Consider the following 26,868-nt stretch of genomic DNA (forward strand, 5'->3'; position numbering starts at 1 on the left):
TAGGATATATCCCTTTTAAGGTCTATCACTTTAGCTTGGAATAAACGACTACCCTACTTAATAAAATGGTGAAAAATATTAAAGTAATAGTTTTCAATCCCCAAATATAATTGCTTTCTTGTTCATAGATGAGTGCATGGATAGAAGGAACGAGCCTTGTGTGATAAACTATATCTGACTTTCACTACAGTAATCCTAGGAAATCATCAGAAGACAGCTAGATAATTCTAAATAGGTCCTACTAACGACTAGATTGAAGATATGGAAAACTGGTATTGCATAAAATAAACTTAAGACTCTCCTTGATGTAAAGCACAAAGAATTTTCAAGAAAATTCAGGCAGTCTTAGAAAGAGGCAGCAGGTAGGACAAATGGAAAACAAAAAGAACTGCTCTGTCAGTCACAATGCTATTCCTTCATCCCATCTAGGCATGGGCACATGATTGTATCACTTGCTCTGGTCCCCTTGTGACCAATTAATTGTGAGTGGAAGTGACATGTATCATCTCTGGGACAGAACATTTAATTCTGAATAGAGGCCCTATGATATTCTCTTTTCCATCTTTTGCAAGCAACTTTTTGAGATGGTAACTGCTCCATCAGCATGAGTTTCTGATTGACTAGGATAAGCAGAGATTCCTTACGGATCTGAAAGAAAGCAATAAATTTTTGTTGGTGTAAATCACTGAAATGTTATGTTTTTAAGTTGTTATGATTACTGAGCACTACCTAGCATGTCCTGACTGATACACCTGAACTGCTTGAATCTGAGTCCATTTTCTAATGCTATTAAATCTGTAACCAGAATGAATTAATTTTTATCGTTTTTTTGCCAAGGTTTATTGAACATTATAGGAAATAACAGAAATACTCTTCCTTAATGATAGGTCACCTTTTGCTCATTAAGTAAAGGAGAATTTTTTTAAACAAAGCAAATGCTTAATTTCAGAGATGAATTATTTCTGCTTTCGGCACAGAAATTTAGTCTGTCTAAGTGATGTCATCATGGTTATTACAGATAAGTCATTAATTTGTTTTATGATATAACTAGAATATTGAGATATAATTTTATATTTTATTTCTCAGTTTGTTTTTCAATAATTGTCATAATTTACAATAAATGTCTGAAACACAAACGTAATTTTGTAGGATGGCATCTTTAGGCATTTTACTTTGTAGATGAATCAAAATAAACCAAAACTCCCCCAAACTTAGAAGAAATCTCAACCTGTTTATTAATGAGAGGAAGAAACATTTTTTTTTGTCCTACTGGTAATGACTACTAGACTAGTAGTGATTAGGCTGGATAATTAAATATGGGCTTTGAAGTCAGAGAGAACTGGATGCCAATCCTGACTTCCTGTGGAACCTTGAGCAAGTTAGTAGAACTCTTTAAGTGTTGGGTTTTTTTCATCTGTAAAATGGGCATAAAACAACTAAACCAGAGGTTTGTTGTGAGAATTCAGTTAGCTGAGGTTTGTAAGTCACTTAACATAGAATCTAGTACGTAGAAAACTGAAAATATAAGGTAGATTATTTTCATCATGGATTCAGTCTGTCAACTTAAAGAAGAAGAAACAATATGAGAATTGTGAGTTTAACTTTTATGCAGGGTCTTACTGAAGACTATAGCCTCTTAGTAGCTCTGAGAGGCTACTCTGATGGGATGGGGGAAAAGCCAGGTTATATGTAATTTTTGGCTAAGGAATAAATGCAGCCAAGCATATGTCTTGGTGAAAGATCACTGCTAGTCACAAAGATCGGACACCTCAAGTTAATGATATTAGTACTTTTCTCTGTATTGGAAGATGCGAGAATCTGGAGTCATCAAAATTCTTCCTGAGATATGCATCTTACCTACTTAGGGGCCCATTGATCCAAAGCACAGAGTGCCACATGCTGCTTTTTACATCCTGAACTCCCTTTAAGGTACACTGTCAGTGGGCCGTTGCAGTGGGTTGGGACTTAACCCTTGGATGGATGATGAGTGACATTCTTTGTTCACTAGCCTTTAATTCTGTCTCTTATAATTGTATTACCTTTTAATCTATGTCCAGTTGAAACACAGTTGTCCTTTTTAAACTGCTTTAACTATTTATACTTGGATGTAGGAAAAATACATATTTTATAATATTCCAAAGGAAAAGGCAACTTGGATCTAGGGCACAAACACCCAGGATAATGCACCAATTACTGTCTGTCAGGAGGAGAAAATGCCTGGCCGTGGCCCATTAAAGATTTTTATCAGCATCACTCAATGAATGCCTGATAGATTGGGTTATGAGGCTAAATTTCAACTTCTAGTATAGTTTGAGTTTAATCATCCTCATTTCTTTTTGAAGATTGGGAGTTTAATCATAATATCCAGAGCCAAGGAAATCATGTACTTCATCATTTGAATGGCTGTTACTATGTAGAAACTGCCTCAGGTCCTTAAGGTATCTTCCTTTGAAGACAAGTGCACTGTTTAGGATCTACATCATTGCAAAACCCAGTGTCACAACCCTGTTATTTGGGAGTAAGGTAGCCAGGAATGACTTGGTACTGGATGAGAAGAAAGCTGGCCCAGTGCTCCACTTGCTGGTGAATGACTGATAATCTAAGAAGTACTTTGGATCTACCAGTCATACATTTCTCCTACAGAAGCTTCCTTACGAACTAGACATCCCACTATTTGCCTTACTCCCAAAGATCCTTTTGGAGATATGAGGATTTTACCTGGTCTTGAGCATTATCTTGCCTCAAAGATGAAACTGATAAAATGATGTTGTATTTTAACCAAATGGACCAACCCATAATTATCTATTGGAGCAGAGAGTTCTAAGACACTCAGACAGAAGACAGGGAGAAGAACGCAGAGGACTGGGAGCTGTAGTCAGGTCCCATGCGGGAAGGTCGGTGCTGTACATCCTGAAAGAGCAGCAGGGGGATGTATGACCTGAGAAGAGGGGTGGAGAAGTAGGGGCCCTGAAGCTAAATGGCTCAGTACACAAGTCTAGCTACAACGGATTCTGGCTGTGCCTCCTTGTCTGTCTGCCTGTCTGTGCAGGGTCATTACAGAGTTATGAGCAGAATCAGATCATGTCCAGCACTGGCTTTCTCCAAAGGAGTACAGTCAGGACTGTGAGTGATGCTAAAAGCTACGTGCTTCCTCCCAACCAGCCTCAGGGCATATTGGGCATAGTTAATTGGCTTAGTGTTTTTCCATAAAGGTCTTGACTCCTCACTCTTTTGTTGCCAGAACAAATTTTTGAATTTGTACAGATTTTTTCTAATGTACCACTATTCCAGAATTCATTCTCAGAAGATGAACAACAAAACAAAAAACCCAAGAAAAAATATTTTTTAGTACAAACAGCATTCTGCCCTTTCATTTATGTATCTTTTTGTGTAATAACCTTGCTTTCTACAAAGAATTCAGAGGTCTGTGATGCAGTGAAACGAGAAGGACATTTAACAGTTTTATCCCAACTTCAACCAGTTTTTACTTTATCTTAGGGACTAAGTGGTAGATTTTATTCTGGCAGAAATTATTTATTTATTGTCAGAATAAAGACTCTCCTTACAGAGAACAAATCCTTTCTTCTTTCTAGTTTTCAATTTTTGCAGATCTCAGAAAACAACCCCAATTATTTCTTACCCCATCTCTTTGAACTGCCCATTTTCTCTCGATGCTCTTCTAAGTCCTTACCTTTACATCAACCTCCCTGTTTGGTTCCAGCTTATTAATTGGTCTTGTGGCCTTTGTGATGGTGTGGCGGTCACAGCAGGAGCCCCAGGGCCCCGAAAGCACTACCACGTGTTTATGCAAACTCACTCTCTTTAGAGATGGCAGACTTCAGAGGAAAATGCCTGATTTGATTTGCTGTTGGGCTCATATTTTTGTCATGGAAGACAAAGGATGATACCTGCAGGCAAACACTGTCTCGCGTGACCGAAACACACAGACGTTTTTATTTCCCGTCCTCAGGATGTTCCTCCTGCTTGAGCCCCACTGATGGGCGTCTGCCACACTTTCTCCAGATGTGGTAGAGGTTACCTGAATCCCAGAAAATCTGCCTTTGTTGTTGCTACTACATTCTGCTTAGAAAGAGGTTTCCTAAGCTGTCCCATCAAAATTCTCTCTGGCAATTCGGAGTTGCCTGAGTTCCTGCAGGAAGTCTGCAATTCACCTTCAGCAGGTGGAAGGTCTGACAAATGTTGGTACATTCATCCCATGGAATGCTACTCAACACTGTGTTGACACGTGCAACCCCGCCTGGCTGAATCTCCAGAGAATCATGCTGAGTAGAAGAAGACAAAAAGTTTCATGCTGTGTCACTCCATTTATATAGCATTCTTGAAATGACAGAATTATAGAAATGGAGAAGAGACGAGTGGTTGCCAGGGGCTGAGGAGGGAGCGAGGGAAGTGGATGCGGCCACTGAAGAGCAGCCTTAGGGGTCACTGTGTTGAGGGAAATATTCTGTGTCTCATCTGTTCCAGTGTCAGTGTCCTGGTTCTGATGTGCACTACCGTTTTTCATGGGGGGAAACTAGATAAAGGATAGAAAGGATCTCTCTGTACTATTTCTTGCAACTGTGTATGAATCTACAATTATCTCAAAATAAAAAGTTTATTTTATTTTTGGAGGGAGGAAAGGGAGGTAATTAGGTTTATTTATTTATTTAATGGAGGCACTGGGGATTGAACCCAGGACTGCATGCATGCTAAGGACAAGTTCTACCACCGAGCTATACCCTCCCTCACAAAGGTTTATTTTAAAAGAAAGAAATGATGCATTATGAGACCAAAAAAAGACAATAATGGACCAGTCACGCTAAATGTAGATTCTGGCAGGAGACTGTATTTTTCAAACATGCCCGTGAACACACACACACACATGTGATACTGATTTGCTCGGAGTGAATTTGATCCCCTTCTTGAGGTTTTCTGTGAATTGCTAACAAACTTGCATTTGACTTTTTATACTCGTCGATGGAGTCAAAATAAAAACAAATTTATTATCTGCCCTGAGATCCAACATGTCTTCTTTCCTTGGTAATAATTCCTACAATCTTTTCATTAAAGATACCTGAAAATTGAGAAAAGGGGTATTTCTTTTTGGAGGCAAATCTGAACTGTTTGCAGTCTGGGAGCAGAAGCACGAGGGCTGTGCTGCACTTGGCACCTCCCGCCCATCTCAGCCTCAAACCTAGATCACTGATACGCATCTGGGGGACAGTTCTCCAGCCCATCCCATCAGTGCTGGACCAATGTCCCCAGCATTTCCAGCTGTTGGCTCCCAGCTGTCCACAGACACGGTACATGCTGGCCCCTGCCTACAGCAGTCCGGCCATCACAGAGATCCATTGCACCAGATGAGGCCTCGGGCTCTTCTCAATCCGGAATGTTCAGGATTTGGTGAGAGCAGCTGCCATGCTTTCTTCTCCTTCCCTCAATTGCTCTGCCCTGCCAGCCCACTGGAGGCTTAAATTCTGACTTCTCAGTAATGACCTTGATTCATCCTGTTTTGTGATAAGAGGTGGCCTGACCTGGGTTCTCTTCCTGCCATTGCCATGAGTCCATGTCCTGTGTGACTTGAGAAATGTACACACTCTCCCTGGTCTCCAGATTCTCTATGTGGAAGCTGGTGATGATCATAAAATGAACGCTCACTCTGTCAACCTCACAGCACAGTGGTAAGGATCGTATCAGATCATAAGTGTGTGAGCTCAAGGCGGATATGAGCTATTATCTGATGTCAAAATCTAGAATCTGTCTAGAATTTAGAACTGAGCCACCTCTAGGTCACAGCAAATTGGGAATGAGGACCTCCAAATCCTGCCCTTTGGGAGCCAAACATGCCACATTTCAGTATCACGTGAGATGGACAGAACCCCAGGAGAGAGGCACTAGCCATGATGCAGGGTTAACTTCTTCAGAGGGCTTGGGAGTCCTGCTTTGGCCCCCGCACCCTGAACTATGACCGTTGCCTCTCAACTGCTCCTGTGCTTAAGGTGCGAGTCCCCTGGCCCACTGGATTCTGACGTCTAAACCTCAGATCGAATCCAGGCTGCGAGTGACCTCACCGGCTGCATTACTCTGCACAATCCATTTACCCTCCCTGAACCTTGGTTTGCTCTTCTGGAGAATGCATATATAATGCCTTTCTTCATTTTTGTTTTGACAGTTAAGTAAAGTGGGTATAAAGTACATACTGATCTCAATAACTGGCACAAATAAAAATTCTATACTGATATTAATTCAATCTCATCTTTCTAAAAAAATAGTAAGCAAAGAGATTATTCCCAATGTGGCTTTTTGGTGGGGGGAGTGGGGATGGAAATATGAGTAGGGAAGCAGGCTGTCATCTACCTGGGGTAGGAGATGATTTCAGGTTCCCTGCCTGTGCGTCTCCTGCTGCCCACACTGTTGCCATCGTTTGAAACCTGCCTCCATCCCACTCTGGCTAATTCCAAACCCCTTTAAAACACCCCAGTGAGTCACGCTCTCCTCCTGGAAACCTTCCTAGATCCTCGCCTCTCAGGAGACCTACCTACGCTTCCTGTGTGATTCCTCATCCACTGGCCCCTCTATTTCCTTAGAAAGATAAATTTACTAGATACCCATTGTATTTCATTGAAATGTCCTTCTGTCTTGTGGTTCATAGTACACAACAGGCATATAAATGGGTATGGTCACAGACAACCATGAACATTCTAATGTTAAAGAAGATTCTTGCCTTTTACCAATTCCCCCAGCTAGACTCAAACTTAAGAGCTATTTTTTTTCTTTTGTATATGAATGTCAAACCAAAGGGAAGGATGTCCCAAAGAGGGGCGGTCTTGCTTCTTGGAGTTTCTGTTTAATTGGCTAGATAGACACAGCCACGTCATTTAGTAAAAAGAGGTTGGGGGCTACGGGCATTTAAGGGAGCCAGTTAGAGTAGTATTCCATTGTATGTATACCACAACTTCTTTATCCAATAAAAAACAATAAAATAATGCCATTTGCACCAACATGAATGGACCTGGAGATTGTTATACTAAGTGAAGTAAGTCAGAAAGAGAAAGAAAAATACAATATGATGTCACTCATATGTGGAATCTTAAAAAAAAAATAGATACAAATGAACTTATCTACAAAACAGAGACAGACTCACAGACATAAAAAACAAACTTATGGTTAAAAGTGGGGAAAGCAGGGTAGGTGGAGGGATAAATTGTGAGTTTAGGGTTTGAAGATACTAACTACTACATATAAAATAGATAAACAACAAAGTCCTACTGTACAGCACATGGTGCTATATTCAATACCTTATAATGGCCTATAATGAAAAATAATATGAAAGGAATATATATACATACACACACACACATACATATAACTGAATATTATGCTGTACACCAGAAATTAACATAACATTGTAAACCGACTATACTTCAATTTAAAAAGAGAGAGAGAGAGAGCTAGAGAGAGCAAGGAAGATGCACCAGAAGCAAAGAGAAGGCAAACAAACTTTGTGAAAGAGAAACTCCAGGATGTCAGGGATGGTCAGTCAGTCAGATTTAGTGCCAGCCACTGTGGAGAAAGTGCATCTTTCAGCAGGATGGAAGGTCAGCCAGGAAGTACTGGCCAGTTTACAAGCCATATATATCTCATTGTCACCTTGCCCTTGGGTTGGGGAAATGGCCAAGGTCTTGCCTATGTTTTAAGTAACTAAAGAAGCACAAAATTTGCAGTTTGAAAGAGTCATTCATTTACAGTGAGCCCCAATTTGGACACTTACTGTCATTGGTTTTTATTGTTTTATTCGTATCTTTATTTTTTAATGTGGGAATAATTCTTGGTTATAACTGCCACAAGGAAAATATGTTTAATATGTTCATAAGACAGAAACATGATGCTCATCACACAGAGACCTGACATTCAGGCAGAATTGAGGTGAATTTTAGAATCTGTTTGCTTTCCTCTTTCTCTTATCCTAACTGGGATTCAGACATTCTCAAAGCTCAAAAGTTTGGTATTTCAATCATGGTGTCTCATGCTTCCCTGTTTTATTTTGAATTCTCTTACCAACAATATTTTATAGTTTTCCTAACAGGAACTAAATCACCCTGTCTTTGGTTTAGAACATCTATATAATTTAAGATTTGTGAAGTCTGGATGTTGAAAATTGAGAGAGTATGTAGGGATTAAAATATGGTGGCATGTTGGGACAGCTGAACAATTGGAGACCTTAGTCATTTTATAGCCTTAAGTCGTCGGCATATGAAAGAAGAAGATAAGACTTGGAAAACAACAAACATAAATGGCTTCTATGCCTCTATCGTTAATGTGTCTGGTTGTTTCCTATGGGATATATATTGTCTTGGTAACAGGAAGTGGAAGGGGTAGCTTTGAATTAGGAAAGTAGAACTATGTTTATGAGGGTTGTTTGATTAAAACACTATTTCTTTTTGGAATACTGTGAGAGAGTCTTTGGAATAGTATCCCTAGCTTATTTAATTTTCAATTTTACATAGAATATTTACTGAATTGTTGCTATGTGCCCAGCACTCTTAGAAATTCAAAAACAAAACAACAAGATGATTACCATCTAAAAATTTATGGTTTCTCAAAGAAAACCATGTGATGTGTGATGTGCTCATTGCTCCAGTGGAGATGTGGGCAGGGAAGACCTCTGAGTTAGGGTGCCCACATCTTTTTGGGAATCAAATAAAAGGCTTCATAGAGAAGGTGACTCTCTGATGTGATGTCTTTAGTTCTAATTTTAAGAATATTTCCCTAACCAATCATCCATTTACTTATAAATTCCACAAACATTTATAGGGTGCTTGCTGTAATCTGGGCCAGGCCCTTGGAGATTCAGAGATGATCAAGGCACAGTTTATGCCTGCAAGGAAGTTTTAGCTAAGTTTAGCAGACAGACAATCACCAGGTCACTGCAGTTCAGGGTGTGCTGGGTGATGTGGGAGGTCACAGACGGTAACCAGTGCAGCCCTGTGGGTAGGGGTGACTTTTCAAGAAGAGATGACATCTGAGCTTAGTCTGGAAGCAAGCTCTGGCATTCACCAGGTAAAGAGGGATGAAAGGGGCATTTCAGACAAAGGCAACAACTGTATGGGCAAAGTTCTATAAGCAAGAGAAAGCACAGCATATTTGGGGGACTATACAGAATACATAGAGGATAGAGGAGGATAAAATTTCAAGTATTAGTAGAAGCCTGACTTTATTCCAAAGGCCCGAAGTTGCAAACCTGATCATGCCATTCTCTTGCTTTAAATCTTTCCATTGCTTCCTGCTGCCTGTGCCCCAGCTGCAGCATGTGGGAATATGTGTGTGCCTGTGTGTCTGTTGTCTGTTTGTATGTGAGGGTGTGTATATTGGTCAAGTTTCTTCATTTCCTATTTTTATGATATTTTGATATCTTGGAAGCCTTGTGGACCCCAGGAGGAATTAGCAAATTCCTAGAGATGGCAAACAATAAGCACACCTTTGATATGGAGCCAACCAATCCAGAGCCCATATCCCAACCGTCCTTTTCTTTTTAAATTTAGTTCTTAGTCTGTTTTGTTTTTTTTTTTTTTTTGGAGGATGGGGGAGGTAATTAAGTTTATTTATTTATTTACTTTTGAGAGGATGTATGGAGGATTGAACCCAGGACCTCCTGCTTGCTAAGCATGTGCTCTACCACTTTGAGCTCTACCACTTTGAGCTCTACCCACCCCCTTCCAACCATCCCCTTTATCAAGTTCTCACACATCAAGCTAATATTCTTCCTGCCCTGTATCGCTCCAGGTCCAGGTACCAGACAACAAGGGACCACCCCAACAGCCCAGAGCCCACCAACATTATTTGAACTGGCCAATCATAAGCTAACTTAGTGTAATTATCCTGCCTTGCTCATTTTTTTTCCTGAAAACAAAAACCAAAAAAAAAAACCCAGAAAAATAATAACATCTCTGGTCTGCTTTCCCCTCAGCCACATTGTCTCCTACTAACTCCGATGCTTCCTGTAAAAGGGCCCTGCATAGTTTGTCTCCTGATCTGTCAGCCTTACCATACCTGACTAAAACTGATCCTGGGTCCACTTTACTACAGTGTGGGGGCACAGGAGGAGGCTGGCTAGTTAGATTTGTGCTACCGGGAGATTGGTCTGGCATCAGCGTGCAGAACAGACTACAGTGGAGTGAACGTGGGAACTGGAAGAGCAGTTCAGAGGCTGCAGCACTGACGAGGTGGGGGCTCGGGTGGAGCTGGTGATGCCTGAGCAGAGGCAGGAGCGATGGGAGGAGGGGTGAGGTTGGGGGACGGCTTCTCTCGAGGAAGGTAGGACCAAGAGAATGCTGTGACTGACTGGGAGTGGGGTCGGGGGCAGGGACAAGGTGGACTTGTAGATGATTCCTTTTTGGACACCTGGGTAGATGTGGTGCTCTCTGCTGAGTTAAACACTTTTGGAAGAGCAGGTCTAGGGGCAAGGAGCGGAAAGGTGATCTGTTCAGTTTTAGACATATTGATTCCAGCGGCTGTGGACTTAGCACATGGGGAGCTGGATCAATGGGTCTGGAGCTCAGGAGAGAAACCTGTGTTGAACTAGAGCTTCAGTACCATCAGCATAAAGAATAAGGCTGAAACTCTGGGAATAAATGAGGTCACCAAGGAGGGTGAGGGAGAGGCAAGAACAAATTTAAGAGCAGCAAGGTTTGAGGGAAAGACAGAGGAAAGATGGCCTCCACGAGAGAAGAAACGATGGAGGAGATGAGAAGCCAATCAAAAAGGCTTTCTGAGAAGACGAAGGAGCTGACAGTCTCTATGGTGCTGGAGAGAGGGCAGGGCCAGGACGGTCAAAAGACGCCAAACTTAAGGTGAAGCGTCAGGCGACGCGTTAGAGAGGCCGAATGTGATTTATAGCGCATCCTTCCTGCGCAGACTCCCAAATGCAACCCAGGAGAGGGTAAGAGGACAAGCGCTAGCCAGGCGGAACGTGCCCTGAAATGTACCATTTATAAAGCCAAGGTCTCAGCAGAAGGGAGATATGACAATGTTTTAAATCTTCAGTTCTATTGATTCTCCCTTTAGTTTGCACCGACTGTTGCTCCCATTAAGAGAGAAAACTGCTGATTTTGTGTACAGTCAGCCTTTCCCTAAAAATCGCATAAATGCAGTGAGGCCAGAGGGGATAAAGACGGGTTTGTAAACAGCGCATTTGCTGTCTCGCTGATCCTACAGGGCAGCCCTGAGTGGAAACACATCACTGCTGCCTGGCGTGGCTGCCCTCCTCGCATTTCCCTGGTGCTCGGAGGCTGCGTGGTAGACCCCGCGCGTTCCGGGTGGTTGTCAGGAGGAACTGTCCCTACTGAAGATTAGAACCAGGCTTCCTGTCTTTTTTCCCTTCCAAACAAATGGACTTGAGTTTTCTAAAGACTTTGTAGAACCGCTGATCTTGTGAGAAAAAGGCTAATGAAGCTGGGTGGGGGATCTCGGTACCTGGCACGCCTCAGTCAGGGTTTGTGAAATGAAGGAATGATTGAATAAATGAATGGTAGTAGGACTGCAAAATTCCCGCAGGCTGTAGCCATGCAGGGGATGGTAGCCTCATTATTGCCTTTTCTTGATGCCCCCTTCTGTCCTCCCTCCCTTCCACCATGTTCAGTTCTCTTGGCAATTTTAATCGCCTTTTTCTCTGCCAAGAATCTTTTAAATTAAAGAAAATATGGTTCCCAAATCAAATATTTTCCTTTATGAGAAGAAATAATGAGTGATGGCTCTACATGGATAACCTATTTTCCTTTTTCTTCTTCTTCTTCTCCTTCTTCTTCTCCTTCTTCTTCTCCTTCTTCTCCTTCTTCTTCTCCTTCTCCTTCTCCTTCTCCTTCTCCTTCTCCTTCTCCTTCTCCTTCTCCTTCTCCTTCTCCTTCTCCTTCTCCTTCTCCTTCTCCTTCTCCTTCTCCTTCTCCTTCTCCTTCTCCTTCTTCTTCTTCTTCTTCTTCTTCTTCTTCTTCTTCTTCTTCTTCTTCTTCTTCTTCTTCTTCTTCTTCTTTTTATTTTTTTCCTTTTTGCTGGATTACAGTGATAGGAAGAAAATATCACTTCAAATGGCCATGGTAGGGAAGCTGCAGTACCGAGGACAGAAAGGACTCAGCACAACACTTGAAGATCATGGTGGCGGGGGCAGATTTAAAGCAACTGTGAAAATATAGGAAAGACTTACTGATCTAAATCTTTTGTATTTAAGTCAAAAGACAAATGAGAAGAAAACAGGGAAAGAAAATGTCTTGGTATCCTAAGTGGACAAAAATGCATTGCAGGGAATAAGCAGAAGCCCAGCCTTACTGTCCATGGCTCACAAAGGAGGGAAGTGGGACATAGTGGCCGGGATTTGGGAGCAGTGAGGGCACAAGACCCAAAATATTGCCCCTGCCCCCCCATTCTTGACTGGGCTCCGGTCCTCCTGGACATCCCAGTCCATCCTGATACCATGATTTGCGGGTCCTGGGTCTATGTTGCCTTAACTTTTGCTTACAATAACACTATCACATGGAGATTCCAACTACTCTATACCAATCATCAAATGAGCTTCTTGAAAACTGCTACCAGCTTGGAACCAAACCAGCATTCACTGTTCCCCTCAGACATGTAATAAACAACAGTGGTGAGCCCAGCTCAGTCCACATCCACTGGGTTCATCCCCCAACACCATGCCCCCTACTGTCAGCTTGCACATAGATACTCATCAACCCCATTGCTGAGCTTCTGATGTACCTTTTGTCCATGTCAAGGGGGTTATGAGAGTTCAGAATCTGACTATAAATTGAGACAATATATAATTTTATTATGGAACAACAATTGTGTTTGTTCTTTCAAAAAAATTTTTTTTATTGAAGTATAGTTACTTTACAATGTATGTTTCTGGTATACAGCATAATGTTTCAGTCATACGTTTACATATTTATATTCATTTTCATTAGAAGTTACTACAAGATATTGAATATAGTTCCCTGTGCTATACGGAAGAAACTTGTTGTGTATCTACTTTATATATAGTAGTTAGCATCTGTAAATCGCAAACTCCCAACTTATCCCTTCCCGCCGTCTTTCTTCCCAGTAACTGTAAGTTTGTTTTCTATGTCTGTAAGTCTGTTTTATAAATAAGTTCATTTGCGTCTTTGTTTTTTAGATTCCACATATGAGTGATATCATATGGTATTTCTTTTTGTCTTTCTGGCTTACTTCACTTAGAATGACAGTCTCCAGGCCCATTCATGTTGGTGCAAATGGCATTATTTATTCTTTTTTATGGCTGAGTAGTATTCCATTGTATAAACATACCACAACTTCTTTATCCAGTCATCTGTCAATGGGACATTTAGGTTGTTTCCATGTCTTGGCTATTGTAAACAGTACTACTATGAACATTGGGGTACATGTATCTTTTTAAATTAGAATTCCCTCTAGATATATGCCCAGGAGTGGGATTGCTGGATCATATGGTAAGTCTACTTTTAGTTTTTTTAAGGAATCTCCACACTGTTTTCCATAATGGCTGCATCAAACTAATTTCTACCAACAGTGTAGGAGGGTTCCCTGTTCTCCACATCCTTTCCAGCATTTATGTTTGATCTTTTTGGTATGTATTAATAAATAAATGTTGGTATGAATGGCAACCCTGAGAAAATCTGCTGAAAAGAGAAAAATCATTGTGAGTCAGAAAAAGTACCATTCTCAGGATCTGATGAAGAGTTGATAACCAGTTCTGAAAAATGGTATCGTGCTCTGGGAGGAGTCAGAGGACTGGATGTCCCTGTACCAGGCAGCATTCTAACAATGGAGCTATATTTAGTGCAGCTTCAACCTGCTGTTATTACAAGATCAATATCTGTACCTCAGCACCAGGAAGGAGAAAGGAATATCACTTTATAAAGCCCTTCTTGAAAAAGAATAGTGGATGAAAAGTAATTCAATTCCACAAACACTTACTAAGCCTTTATCATGCCTGAAACTGCATTTATAAAGACCAAAAAGACATAGTCTTTGATACGTATGAGCCAACAATGCAGAGGATGAAATGTACAAGCAAATAATTTTAGGTCCATGCATCTAGACTCCTCCATGAGACCAGAACTGCCACCTGGAGTTGTTCAGCTTGTTGGTCCTAATTTCTGCTAGAACACAAATAAGGGAGAAATTAATTTCACGTAAAGGCTGAAGAAAGAGGGGCAGATCAGGGAAAATTAGAGGCAAGGGACATTAAGCTTTTCCTTGAAGGCTAAGTTGTAGTCAGTTATACTACATGCTTCATGGAAACAGGCTGTCTAGTTTGCTTCCCTTTATATGTCCACACGATATCTGGCACATGTATAAAAGGGCAGTAGCTTCCCAAGCAGAAGAAACATATTAACAGAGATAAGAGAGATGAGAGTGATTAATATATATTAGTTAAGGAAATACTAGCTGTCATAACAGATAAACCCCAAGGATTTGCTGATGTCACACACAATAAGCTTATTTCTCATTCATATAAATGCCCAATGTGGATAGTCATGGTTGGGTGGTGGCTTTCTTCCTGGATGGTCATTCAGGGACCCAGGCTTCTCACATCTTGTGGCTATACTATCACCTCGGACCTTAGAGTGTTCTGCATCCAGCTAAAGATGAGGAAGACAAGGTGGAGAAGGCACACTGACTTGCCTCCATTACCACCTCGCTTCCGTGAGCAGAAATGACACACAGCACTAGCTCTCATATTCCACAGGTGAGAATCAGTCATGTTTCTCCTCCGAGAAACAAGGCATCCTGGAAATGTAACCCTTGGTTGGGCAGCCACTTCCCAGAAACCACTCGATAATGTGGATGTGGTGGGCAAATTATTGGTGGACAGTTAGCTCTCTCTGCCACTGGAATAATAAAGTCATAAGGCAGAAGTGTAGGAGGTAAGAGTGGGAGGGTAAGAACCCTTGGACCACACTGTATATATACTTAGAAGCTTAAACGCAAGGAAAATTCCAGAAGCAATGTGAAATAATATTCTGGAAAGAAAGAACTTAAGCTCTAGGAAGCCTAAGGTGTGTAGAAGAAACTAAAAATAAGACTCAGTGCTCCAAAGCTCTGAATTAATGTTTCCATTTTCACATAGCATGCTTCTGTTTCTCTCTAAAACCTCTTTCAGTGATGAGAACCTGTTATGTTTCAGGTTGAAACATGTGTCCCCTTCTGCCTCAGTTGCAATCTCCTTTGTTGTGGTCTAAAATTCTCCCTTTCAGTATGACAGAAAATCAGAATTTACTTTTATTGTTGCCAGGATGCCAGTGAAAACCCCTCAGCTATACTTTTTTTCAGTGGCCGAAGATTAGATGGGGTAAAACATTTCAGCTGACATAAATAAAATGTGCACCAGCTGTGAGGTTGTGTTCCATAAAAAATTATAATCCTGGTGCCACCCCAGGATTTGTACTTAATGCAGTTTGCAAAAGACTGCATTTTAAATCTAAGCTTTACAAAAAATCTTCAAACACAATCTTGGCACAAGCTCCTCCAACAGTCAGGATTTTTGAAAAGCAGCTCATGCTCTTTTTCCTTCCAGACAGTGCTTTGAGGATTTAATTAACTTTTGACCAAGCTTGTCTACATTTGCAAAAGACTCGGTGGTTGGTTCTATGATGGACTTTCATTTAAAAGAAAAAAATCTAATTCTAGAAGATGTTTACTGGTTTAGCAGTTCCTCATTTGCATCTGCTCTGATCTTTAAAAGCCATCCATCCACCTTTCCAGACACGTTCTGAGTGGGAAATCCTGTCTCATTCAGACATGAAAGCACCAGAGTAGGGGAGGCATGGGGTCTGGATTTGAGCTTTCTTCTTATCTCTCTCCACTTCTTGTCCTTCACTGCACTGCCTTGGATGCACGTAGAGTGGATGGGGTTTTCTAAGGGGTCCTGAGACCATCCTAATTTTGTCAAAGCTACATTCTTGACCCTGATTCCAATAAGTCAGTCTATGAAATGCTGGGAACATGGACTGCTGCTTATTTCCTTGGCTTCATCTGTGTAGACATCAGATCCCTACTTAGTTCCCTCCCTTCCCTGCATCAAGGGGTCTATCAAATAAGTAGGAATCTCACCTCAAGACTATCTGGCTCCTCTTCCTTGGCTCACTCCAACAGGAAAATTAAGTCCCCAGTAAACCAGCTCTCCAGCTTCTCCTTGGAAGGAGCTTGTCCACCCATCTTGCACACCAGCTGTTAGAGCTCTCACCCAAGAGACTGACTCCCAAGTCACCTAGCTCTGGGAACTGACAGGGCTCCACTTTCAGAAGTTCCCCAGGACCACACAAAACAAAGAAGCGATTCTATTTGGGCACATGAGCACTCCCAGCAATTACTCCCTGGGGCTTAGCCCAGAGTGAGTAGCCAAAAACACCCAGTTCATTTTTTTTTTCCCAATAGAGACTTAGGCCATATCTACTGCCCTGATTTCCCCACCTCTTGTTACCTGAAAGTCAGGTTTCCAACTAGTCTGCTTTGGAAGAGTTGAAGAGGCAGGAAATTAGTAGTCCCCTGGGAGCCTGAGCAGGTGTGTTGGCATTTCTCACACCTTTGGGACATTGACAGGTCATAGTATTTCCTAATCTAATGGGAGCTACTAAGAACAGATACAGCCACTTAGGCAATCACAGTGGTTTGAAAAGCAACCAAGAGCTGGACAGATTGACAAGGTTCATCCTCTACATGAGTCCAGTCTGTCAAGACTGGTAGAAATAGCTGTCTTATGCAGAAACCAACAAGTCAAGGAGAATGAAGGAACAGAAGAATATATTCCAAACAAATGAACAAGAGAAAACTCCAAAAATCAACTCCAAAGAAATTAGACACTTATACTATTCACAAGATTCCATTTAAAATGGATTAAAGACTTGAATATAAGACCGGAAACTGTAAAAATCCTAGAAGATAAGATAGGGGATAACCTCCTTGATGTTAGTCTTGGCAATTTTCTGGATTTGACACCAAAACAAAGACAACAAAAGCAAAAATAAACAAGTGCAACTACATCAAACTAAATAGCTTCTGAACAGCAAAAGAAACAATCAACAAAATGAAAAGGCAACCTATGGAATGGGAGAAAATATTTGCAAACCACATATCCAATGAGTTAATATCCAAAATATATAAGGAGGAACTTATACAAATCAATAGCAAAGAAACAAATAACCCAGTTAAAAATGGGCAAAGAATTTAAAAATAGACATTTTTCCAAAAAAGACATTTTTCCAAAAAGGACATACAAATTCATCAACGCATACATGGAGGATGCTCAACTTCACTAATTATCGGGGAAATGCAAATCAAAAGCATGAGATATCACCTCACATCTGTTAGGATGCTTGTTATCAAAAAGACAAAGGATAAAAAATACTCATGAAAATGTGGAGAAAAGGAAACTTTTGTGCACTGTTGGTGGGAAAGTAAACTGGTATAGCCATTATAAAAAATAGTATGGAGGTTTCTCAAGAAATTAAAAGTAGAACTACAATATGACCACGTAGGCTTACTTCTGGATATATACAAGAAAGAAAGAAAGAAAGAAAGAAAGAAAGAAAGAAAGAAAGAAAGAAAGAAAGAAAGAAAGAAAGAAAGAAAGAAAGAAAGAAAGAAAGAAAGAAAGAAAGAAAGAAAGAAGAAAGAAGAAAGAGAAGAGAGAAAGAAAGAGAGAGAGAGGGAGGGAGGGAGGGAGGAAGGAAGGAAGGAAGAAAGGAAGGAAGGAAGAAAGGAAGGAAGGAAGGAAGGAAGAAGGAAGGAACAGGGTATCAAAGAGATATCTGTACTCCTACATTCGTCACATTACTCATGGGAGCCAAGATATGGAAACAGCTAAGTATCTGTCCATAGATAAAGAAAATATCATACAGTCAATGGAATTTTATTCAGCCTTAAAAGAGAAGGAAATCCTGCCATTTGTGACAACGTGGATGAAACTTGAGGGCATTATGCTAAGTGAGATAAACCAGACAGAGAAAGACAATTACGGTATCACTTATACGTAGAATCCGAAAACAAAAATTGAACTCATAGAAGCAGAGAGTAAGATGGTGGTTTCCAGAGGCTGGAGAGTGAGGGAAATGGGAAGTGGTTGGTAAAAGGATACAAACTTTCAGTTATAAGAAGAGTAAGTCCTGAAGGACTAATGTGTAGCATGGTGACTATAGTTGATAATGCTATCTCGTATAATTGAAATTTGCTAAGAGAGTAGACCTTAAGCATTCTCACCATAAAAAAAAAAAAAGGTAACAATGTGAGGTGATGGATATCTTAATTAACTTGATTATGGTAATCATTTAATGAAGTACATGTACATCAGATCACTAGACAGTACACTTTAATTATAAGACAATTTTATTTGTAAATTATTAATTTGTCACTTTGTCTCAATATAAGTGGAAAAAATAAAAATTAAATAATTTAAAAAGAATAATAAAAAAAGAAAATCGTAATTAGAGTGTTTGAATTTCAGAGGACATTTCAGCTGATTTGAAAACTGCATAAGAGTAAAGGGAAAATAGAGTCCAGGGAATCAAAAATAAGATATTGAGAGAAAAAAAGAAGAAAAAAAAAAGATACTGAACACTAGAGAAGCTAGTTGTCAATAAATCATAAAACAGATTTTGCCATATATAAGCCAAGATACATTCAATTTCTCAGGATACAATTATTTATGCAAAATTTCTGATGCAGAAAATCCAACAGAAAGATTAGCAAATATAATAATATACACTAATTTTTTTTAGTAGAGAATTCTTATTGTCAATTAAAGATGCTACTTCTCATTAAATAAATTAAAGCTAGAAGCAGAAAGCCTTATCATTACCCACAGTGCCCATATTTCCAACTATCTCACAAGGAAAGAGGAGAAATACAGTTTAAAGGGGAAAGAAGTCCACCGCTAATCACTGGGGTTGCTGGGGAATAAAAGGCCTGGCGCTGCACACACACAATGCGCTTGCTCTTTCTAAATTGTTCTAAAGGCTGGATGTTTCATTTTTTTTCTTAAAGTCAACTGCAAATGCCCCAAGAAATACACCAAAAAAAAAAATAGGAAAAATTGCAGAGGAATGTAACCTTCCTATATGGTCTCCTTCACTACAGAAGTTGGAAATGTTTCTTGGCCCCTCCTCAGCTCAGCTCTGGCTTCTGTGGACACCAGGACACAACAATTTGGTTGTCCTGGTTAAACCTAGCCTCCTTCCCTTTAGCTTGATTATAGCATAGAGTTTAAAAACCAAACATCCTACTACCAGATTGGTTCAGGGGGTGCCAACACCAATACTCATTCAATGCCTTGTTCAGTACTGTTTGTTTGTTTTTGTCTGCTCATTGAAGAAGGAGATTGAGGACAGAGAGGCAGTGAGTCGGTGCCTTTTGTCCTGCAGGAGGCAGCCTTTCCTAGCCTATTTGCTGTGGGAGAGCGACTTTCCTCCTCAAGTCAGACAATGCTGATTCCCGGTGGGGGTCAGGTTTGAGGCGTGTCAGAATCCAGCTCATGGATTTGAAAGTTGTTTTATTGTCAATCTGATACCGCTTGTGAAATGTGCACACTGTGGTATCAACACCATCAGAGACTGCTTTTTATTTTTGTTTTTATTTGCTTTTAGAAAGTTTTTTCACCAACCTCACCTCTTCCCCATTACTAATAGAAATTGTTTTGGGGTCCACATAATTCTTTTGAAGACCTTTTATGGTAGCTCACATGTTCATGTCTAAGATTTATTTATTAACTGTCTATAAAAGAGAATAATTTTAAACGAGGTGTGGCTTGCTATTCAAAATCACCAGTGGCCCATTCCAGTGCTTTACTGAATGAAACGGTTGTTGAGCCATAAATGATTTAATCAAAAGAGATTTGGCTGTAGCTTTAACCAAGGGCGAAGTGATCACTTTCAAGAATTACTGTGGAGAGTAATGTGAACATTTACGAATAGGGCCTTCCCTCTGTGAGTGTCTATAGCGAAGAGGCAGAATGTGGGGACTCGATTTAGATCCCTGAGTATTTGGTTCCTCCTCTGAAACTTCCAAGATGTCCCGGACGGAAGATGCTTCCAGTGAGGCAGCAAGGTCCCAGACCAGTGATGTCCATTTAATTTTAAAAGGACTACTCAATAGAAAATTAGAAAAATGTCGGAGGGTCCCATGCAACTGAGAGAACTCCTTTCAAAAGAATAAATCTAAAAAAAAGAGGAGTAAAATCATGACTCTCACACAAATGTAAAATGAACATATGTCAAACATTTTATTTAACTTAGTAATTGAGGAAACCAGTAAGATGTTATAATCAGTTCAAAGGAGAATTCCAAGAGCCATGTATACATAGGGAATAAGGAATTTTGAAATAAATTTACATTCATGCAAAATGGCTTTAAAGGGAAATAATAATTTACATCGCACCAGATACACATTCTCCTGGACAAGAATTATTTCTGCAACTTACAAGGTTATAAAATAGCTCAAAGACAATGAAAGGCAGGGTTAACCTGGATGAATGTGCTAGACAAGATACCCACTAGTGTATCTTTTCCTATTTCAAAGTCTTTCACTTTTTAAATGGATGCCTTGCAGTCAAGGGTTTCTCTAGTCACCTGGGACTAAAGACCCTCAGATGACAGGCTGTGCCTCTGGGTCTGTCCTGTTTCCCAAACTCCTTCCTCTGACTCAGCCTGCTGACTCAGCAACATCCAGCTAATACTGTACTACCTTCTGTGACCCAACCAGTAACTCCAAGACACCATCGTTCCCTACAAGCCCCTTGAACAGGCTGGCGTGGACAGACGGGCTCTATGCTAAGTGTTTTCCATACATTGTCCTACTTAGCCTCTCAACGGCTTAAGAGTATTTTTATTATCCTTACTCATAAACACAGAAAGCAAGGCTCAAAGACCATTTGTAAATTGTCCAAAATGTTATGAAATGTTATGGTTAACAATGGCAGAGGCTGGAATTCAAATCAATCAACTTTTAGTGCTTCTAACTAAGACACAACAGCATCTCATGGACCCCTCTGACTCCTCCATCATTACTTAGTTAATGGCTTTAACAGTAAACATTTGAATGGTTCACTGGCTCAAAGCTTTTCCATCACAGGTCTTTAGCTGACTCAAGGCAAGGTTTTCTGGGCTCGACTGGCAAGGATGCACATGAAACTGCCCATATTTACATGAAGGAAAGTGGCTCTACAAGCCCCACAGGGACGACACAAGGAGGGGAAGAGTGGACTTCTCTGTGTGGCTCCAGTATCTTAGTTTACACTTTGGTTGTAGCACCTAACTCATTGTCTTATCTCATACGTTTTTATATGATAACAGCTAAGGTTTATTGAAAATGTACTGTGTCCTGTACTTTGCATACAATGTCTCACTTAATTTTCATAGGTTACCTATGAACTGGGTACTACCACGATGCCTATTTAAACATCCAGAAACTGAGATTTCAAAAAAATATGCCACGTGCACAAGGTCACAGAGGGAGGAAGTGATGGAGGGATGTGTGTACTTCATCCATGTGGAATCTTGAGGCCCCTTGGCCATGGAATTTTCTCCCTTTAGAACAAGGAGGAGGATCTACAGGTCCTGTGAGGTGCTGGCTGAGGAGGACTAATTTCTCTCAGATGAGCATACACTCAAATGGAGGAACCCTGAAGCAAATGGGAGTTCTACTCCCCTGCTCTGTACCTTGGTGTGTTGACTCTTGTGGCTTTACAAGATTTAAAGGGAAGTCACACAATTTTAAGTGAAAAATGGGAATTTGTGAGTCCAAATTGTGAACAAGTCTCAGGTGGGGTGGTGGCTTCAGGCCCAGCTGAATTCAGGGGATAAAAGCTATCTGTGCTTTCTTCTTCTTTTTTTTTTTTTTTTTTTCTCTCTTTTTCTTCAGTGATGCTTCTCGTTGAGTGTTGGCCTCGCCTTTCCTACTGCAGGTTTTTCTTTGTGTAGCTTGGAAAGAATGTAGAAACATCTGTGGCTTTTATTATTTTTGCAGTTGGAGATCCTAGGGTGAAAAGACTCTTTTTCCTCACACCAGTGGGCAAATATTATGAAAAACACTCTTTCACCCAGTTTGGGACACTTAGAAGAGGCATAAACACTCTGATTGGCCAGCCAAGGTCAGGTGACCACTTCTGTATCAGTGGGTATGGAGGGAACACTATGAGAGTAGCATCCCAGGACTAGATGGAAAAGAGGGTGCTGTTGTTAAACAAAGGGAGGACGAGTGCTGGGCAGGTAAGAACAGCATGTGTCCATGGTGCTGATTTTCCCAGAGTATATTTATATTATGAGTATAGTCTTTCTTCCAATTGATTATACAGCATTGAATTCAGCAAAGATAGAATAGTTTGTGATTATTTTTAACATTACAAGTTATTCCCTTCATGTACATGATTCGATATCTTTCTTACTCCATTTTTTAAAGACACAAAAATCTTTGAAAAAGAAAACTGGTTTAGAGCTATTTTAGAACTTTGCCTCTGTTTGAACTCAAATATTTGTGCAGATTCTTATGATGATTTGAGAAAACTAGGTGTAGAATAGAGAGGAATGAAGTAAATCTTAAACATTAAGCCAGAAATAAAGAACATGCACCTACTTAAGTAATAAGGACTCGTCAGAAGGAGGTTTACAACCTGAACAGTCTGCAATAATTAAGTGATAGGAATATCATCAAACAGGTACCACATGCATCATGCTGTTTGTTCTTAATTTTAATAAAACAAGACCTTAATCACATTTTTTTCAAAGGAATAGAATTGAGTTAATTGAACTTTTTAGTGATGAATGTAGATTAATTCAAGAGCTAATATGTTAGGGGGAAAAACTCTATTTTCATGTCTTTTCTAATGTCCCCAATTATGACTAGATTGTTTACCAATTATTCATCTGTAAGTTTTTGGGAACATAGATCATATTTTCCAATAGAAATAATGTTATATATGCTGACTGGGTTCTTCACGATGGCCTGTGAAAAGCTACCTAGTTCAGAATATGTATAATTTGTGAAATTATAAAAAAGCACCTATAATAATGTTTCCATGGAAATCCATGTTTGGCAGGGCTCTAAGCTGGGATTATAGAAGCACAATTTCCTCCTCATTTTTGTGCCCCATCTTTTCTAAGAGTGAAAGTGAAGGTCTTCTTAGCTCTAAATCTCTGTCATCTGCGATTAGCTTACGGGCAAAGAGGGGTTAAGAATGATGGACAAAAACACTATGAGGAGGCCTGAGCAGGGACCGAAAGGGGATGGTGCAGGACAGGATTTGGAAATCCAAAAACAAAACCCCAAGTTCCTGAAAGCTTAACCAGAGACATGGGCTGGTTGGGTGAGTAGGTAGCTGCTACACCGAGTAAGGGTTGACAAGAAGATTTTTACTAAGGGCTGATGCTAAGGGTTGTCCAGACAAAATTCTCAGGCCATGTTGAAGGCAGATTGGCTTTTACAGAGGCTGTCGTTAGAGAGCAAAGTACCGAGGTCAAGGAGGAAGTTTCCTCTCTCTCTGGTTGGAAGTCATTGCCCAGGAAACCGAAGCCACAGTGCGGAGAGTAGCTGCTAGAGGAGAAGAAACAAATTCAAACAAGAAAGACAAAGAAGTGAATCAAAGGAGCACCCAGATTGGACAACTGATGCAAAGGAATGTACAAGATGCGAGAGGCTAGGAGGCCGGTGGTTTCTTGGCGGTACTCTTTGGTTATAAAGATCTCAGTTAAGCTATGTGATCTACTCCTTCATTACAGAAAACATGGCCCTTCCTGGCTGGATCTTAGGGATACTTCTGGAAGACAGGCATTCATGAAGAGGAATTTACGAGTGAAGAGATGGCAGCAGAAGGAAGTTGGTAAGTACATTTGAAACAGGCCTAGCCTGATTCCTCAGTCACCCTTCTTACTTCCTTCTTCTGGTCACTGTGTAGCTGCTTGTCAACTAAAATTCTGCTAGTTTTTAGTTTACTCTCTAGTAATTGTCCTACTCTCTGCTCTTCTTCTGTATTTTCCTTTATTAAAGAAACAGATCTTTCATCTGATATACTCCCTCCTCCTCTCCTTGTTTTGCTATTGACATGCACGTCTTTTGAAATTTCTAAGGGTCTTGGCTAGAGAAATAGAATGGGGTAAAAAACATTCATCCTAAGATTTCTCCCCGTAGTCATCATTTTCCCTGTGGTTCTCATAAATAAACCAAAAGCTCCTCGTTCACACCAGTGATCTTTGTACATAAGCAACCAAACGGAGATTTTCTTCACCATTTTAGAGAAAATCCAGGTGACATTCATCTCGGTGTTTCTTCCCAGGAGCCAAAGCGGTCGTGTTGGCTCAAGGGAGAGAAGCAGGCTGGGCGGGGACAGCTGCTTCCCCAGGGGAATGTGTAGGTAAGGTGGGAGAGTCCAGTGGCAGCCACTGTTGGTAAAACTGTGTGAAGAGAGAATACAATGTAGACTCTGCACCATTTTGCTCACTCAGAGTCTGTTCACATTTTACAGTTGTCTCCAAGCAGGCAACAGTATAAACAGCACATTATCAAAGAACATCTGTCCAAACTTGACTCTCACTCTGGAGAAAACTTGAAGGCATTGGACCGACATGATACCGTGTGGTTTCAGTGGAGCATCAGTTAGTTTGGTCTCATGGGAAGAAGTCAGTCATTTCTCTGTATCACAGTTTTTTTGCAGTACCTACTGGCCTATTGACATGCATTGAATCTAAGCATAAGTTATGTAAAGGAGAGGGCTTATTTTTTTTCCAGATTTATTTTGAAATGTCCAGAATATTTAAATCACAGAATATCACACTAAGTAGAAGAAAGTCCAATTTTAATCACTGACAACAACAACCATAATAATAATAATAATAATAATAATAATAATAATAATAATTAAAAACCCCAAACCACTCAAATACCACCATTACTCTTTGCTACTTTAAGGTTAAATACCCTCTGGTCAATCTTCTTTGCAGTGTGGCAGGTCAAATATATTTTTGCAAATCTCTCTGTAGTGACTTGATAAAGATGCAACCAGCCCACAGCATTTAAAAGCACTTTCTTCTTTGCCCAGGCCCCAAACCTATGTGTTCTGCTGGAGTCTCCCCAACTCCTAATACCATTTTGCAGTCCTGTGCGGTTCAGTCATTTCTTTTTCTTTATCTGCTTAGCGTCTAACAGCTTAGGTGACGACAACATGAAATTTGGCATAAAGTAGTCCATGTATTCCCTAAGATTCAGGAATTCAGATTTTTATTATGACAAATAATATGACCTCACCTTCAGCATACCTCCTGAAGTATTGTAGTAGCTCTCACCATGCAAAGACTTGTTAAGGAACGTGGTGATGCTTTGAATAAATACAAGAAGGAAGTTGATTCGATCATTCTGAACACAATAAAGTTCATCTTGCTTTTAATATTAGAGCCTACACTTTAAAATCAGCTACTGGAAAGTGATGGTTTCAGCTCTTAGATACAGAACTGAACAATATAAATTCCCTTAAAACTGTAAGTTAAAAGATGAAAACCATTATTTTATTATACCACTATATTTATTGTCAAAAGACATTTTCTTCTTTTTCTATTAAAGGATTCTAGTAAAATGGGATGGGGGCTCCACAGAGATACGTGAGAAAAGGGAGAGTCAACTGTTCCACTCAACACAGGAGTAGAAGCTGGCTCCAAAGGGGAATGATTTATAAAGCACATTGCAGCCCCATTGTCACCTCAGTCGTGTAATTTTCAGGATCATCTTCCAATAGGACCATGGCGGCATCTTGGTTGTGAATCTCTCTTCTTCTTTAGAAAACTGTACAGAGAAACACAGAACAAAACCACACACCTCACAAACTGCAAATTTAGTGAAAATTGAAGAGAGAGAAAAACTGTAAATTCCAACAAACATGTTTTTGTGACCAAAAATACCTGAGACCAGCAGAACCTGAATGGGCAGTAACAGATACATCAGTGACTCTTCCAATTCCCTTCCCATACTTTACTCTGGAAGGACATTACCAGGTGCAACCCACACTTAAGGAACAAGGAGTTACTCACCACCTCTTTGAAAGGAGAGTACTGCATCCAATACGCATAAATTCTTTGCAGTTCCTCTGGTGAAAGCATGAGTAAGAGCTGACTAGGTGAAGGTGTGTGTTCAGGTGGAAGGAGGAGTATTAAGGCAGAGGAAAGGGCACTTACGAAGGCCCTGGGGTCCCTGATGGACTGACAGATGGCCAAAATGATCAGCATGGCTTGGAGGCAAATTCTGATGGAGGGAGGAAATTGGTGGACTAGGAAGAGGGGGCTAAAGAGATACACAGGGGCCACGTGAGCCAAAGCCTTGTCTGTGTATTTAGGATTTTGTTCTTTTAACAACAGTCAAGGACAATAGAGACATTTATCAGATTTGCATTTTGAAAAGATTACTTTGGGTAGCCAGGTGAGAACTGAATTTTTCCTTTCCTATGCAAGGAAGCTTCCTGTTCATCTTCCCAAGTTGTCATAATTCCTATTTTTTAAAATAAGATAGAAAAATTTTAAAAGCATTAAGAAAAAAACCCTCCTCTTTCCAATGATTATAAATGATTTTCCTTTATCCCCTTCTTGGCTTTCTATATTAAGAACGTTTTCTCATTTCCTTTTATATCTCCCGTAACACAAAACATGGATTTTATTTTGGCTTTCCTAATTTCATCATCCACATTTCACAAAATCATGTGCCTCCCTAATGACATAATCTATTTTTTATTTCTTTTTCTCTCAGCATATAGTGAAAATCAGACTGCCTTCATTTTAGCCAACAGAAGGCCCAAGACAAATTAGTAAGTAGGCCAAATCTTGTGCGTACCACCCCTCATCTTCCCTGCTGGCA

At 40.3% G+C, this 26,868-nt stretch overlaps 1 long non-coding RNA gene across 1 annotated transcript in view; it reads left to right on the forward strand.

Moving 5' to 3' along the window:
* The window catches only part of LOC135321598 (uncharacterized), a 102,395-nt gene that overhangs the window by 61,949 nt on the left and 13,578 nt on the right, over positions 1–26,868 (forward strand). The window contains exon 2 of the long non-coding RNA XR_010381467.1: positions 23,754–23,854. This is a non-coding gene — a long non-coding RNA (uncharacterized LOC135321598). The remainder of the gene's footprint in view (positions 1–23,753; positions 23,855–26,868) is intronic.

This window comes from Camelus dromedarius, chromosome 6, assembly GCF_036321535.1.
Source record: "Camelus dromedarius isolate mCamDro1 chromosome 6, mCamDro1.pat, whole genome shotgun sequence".
Taxonomy (NCBI): Eukaryota; Metazoa; Chordata; class Mammalia; order Artiodactyla; family Camelidae; genus Camelus; species Camelus dromedarius.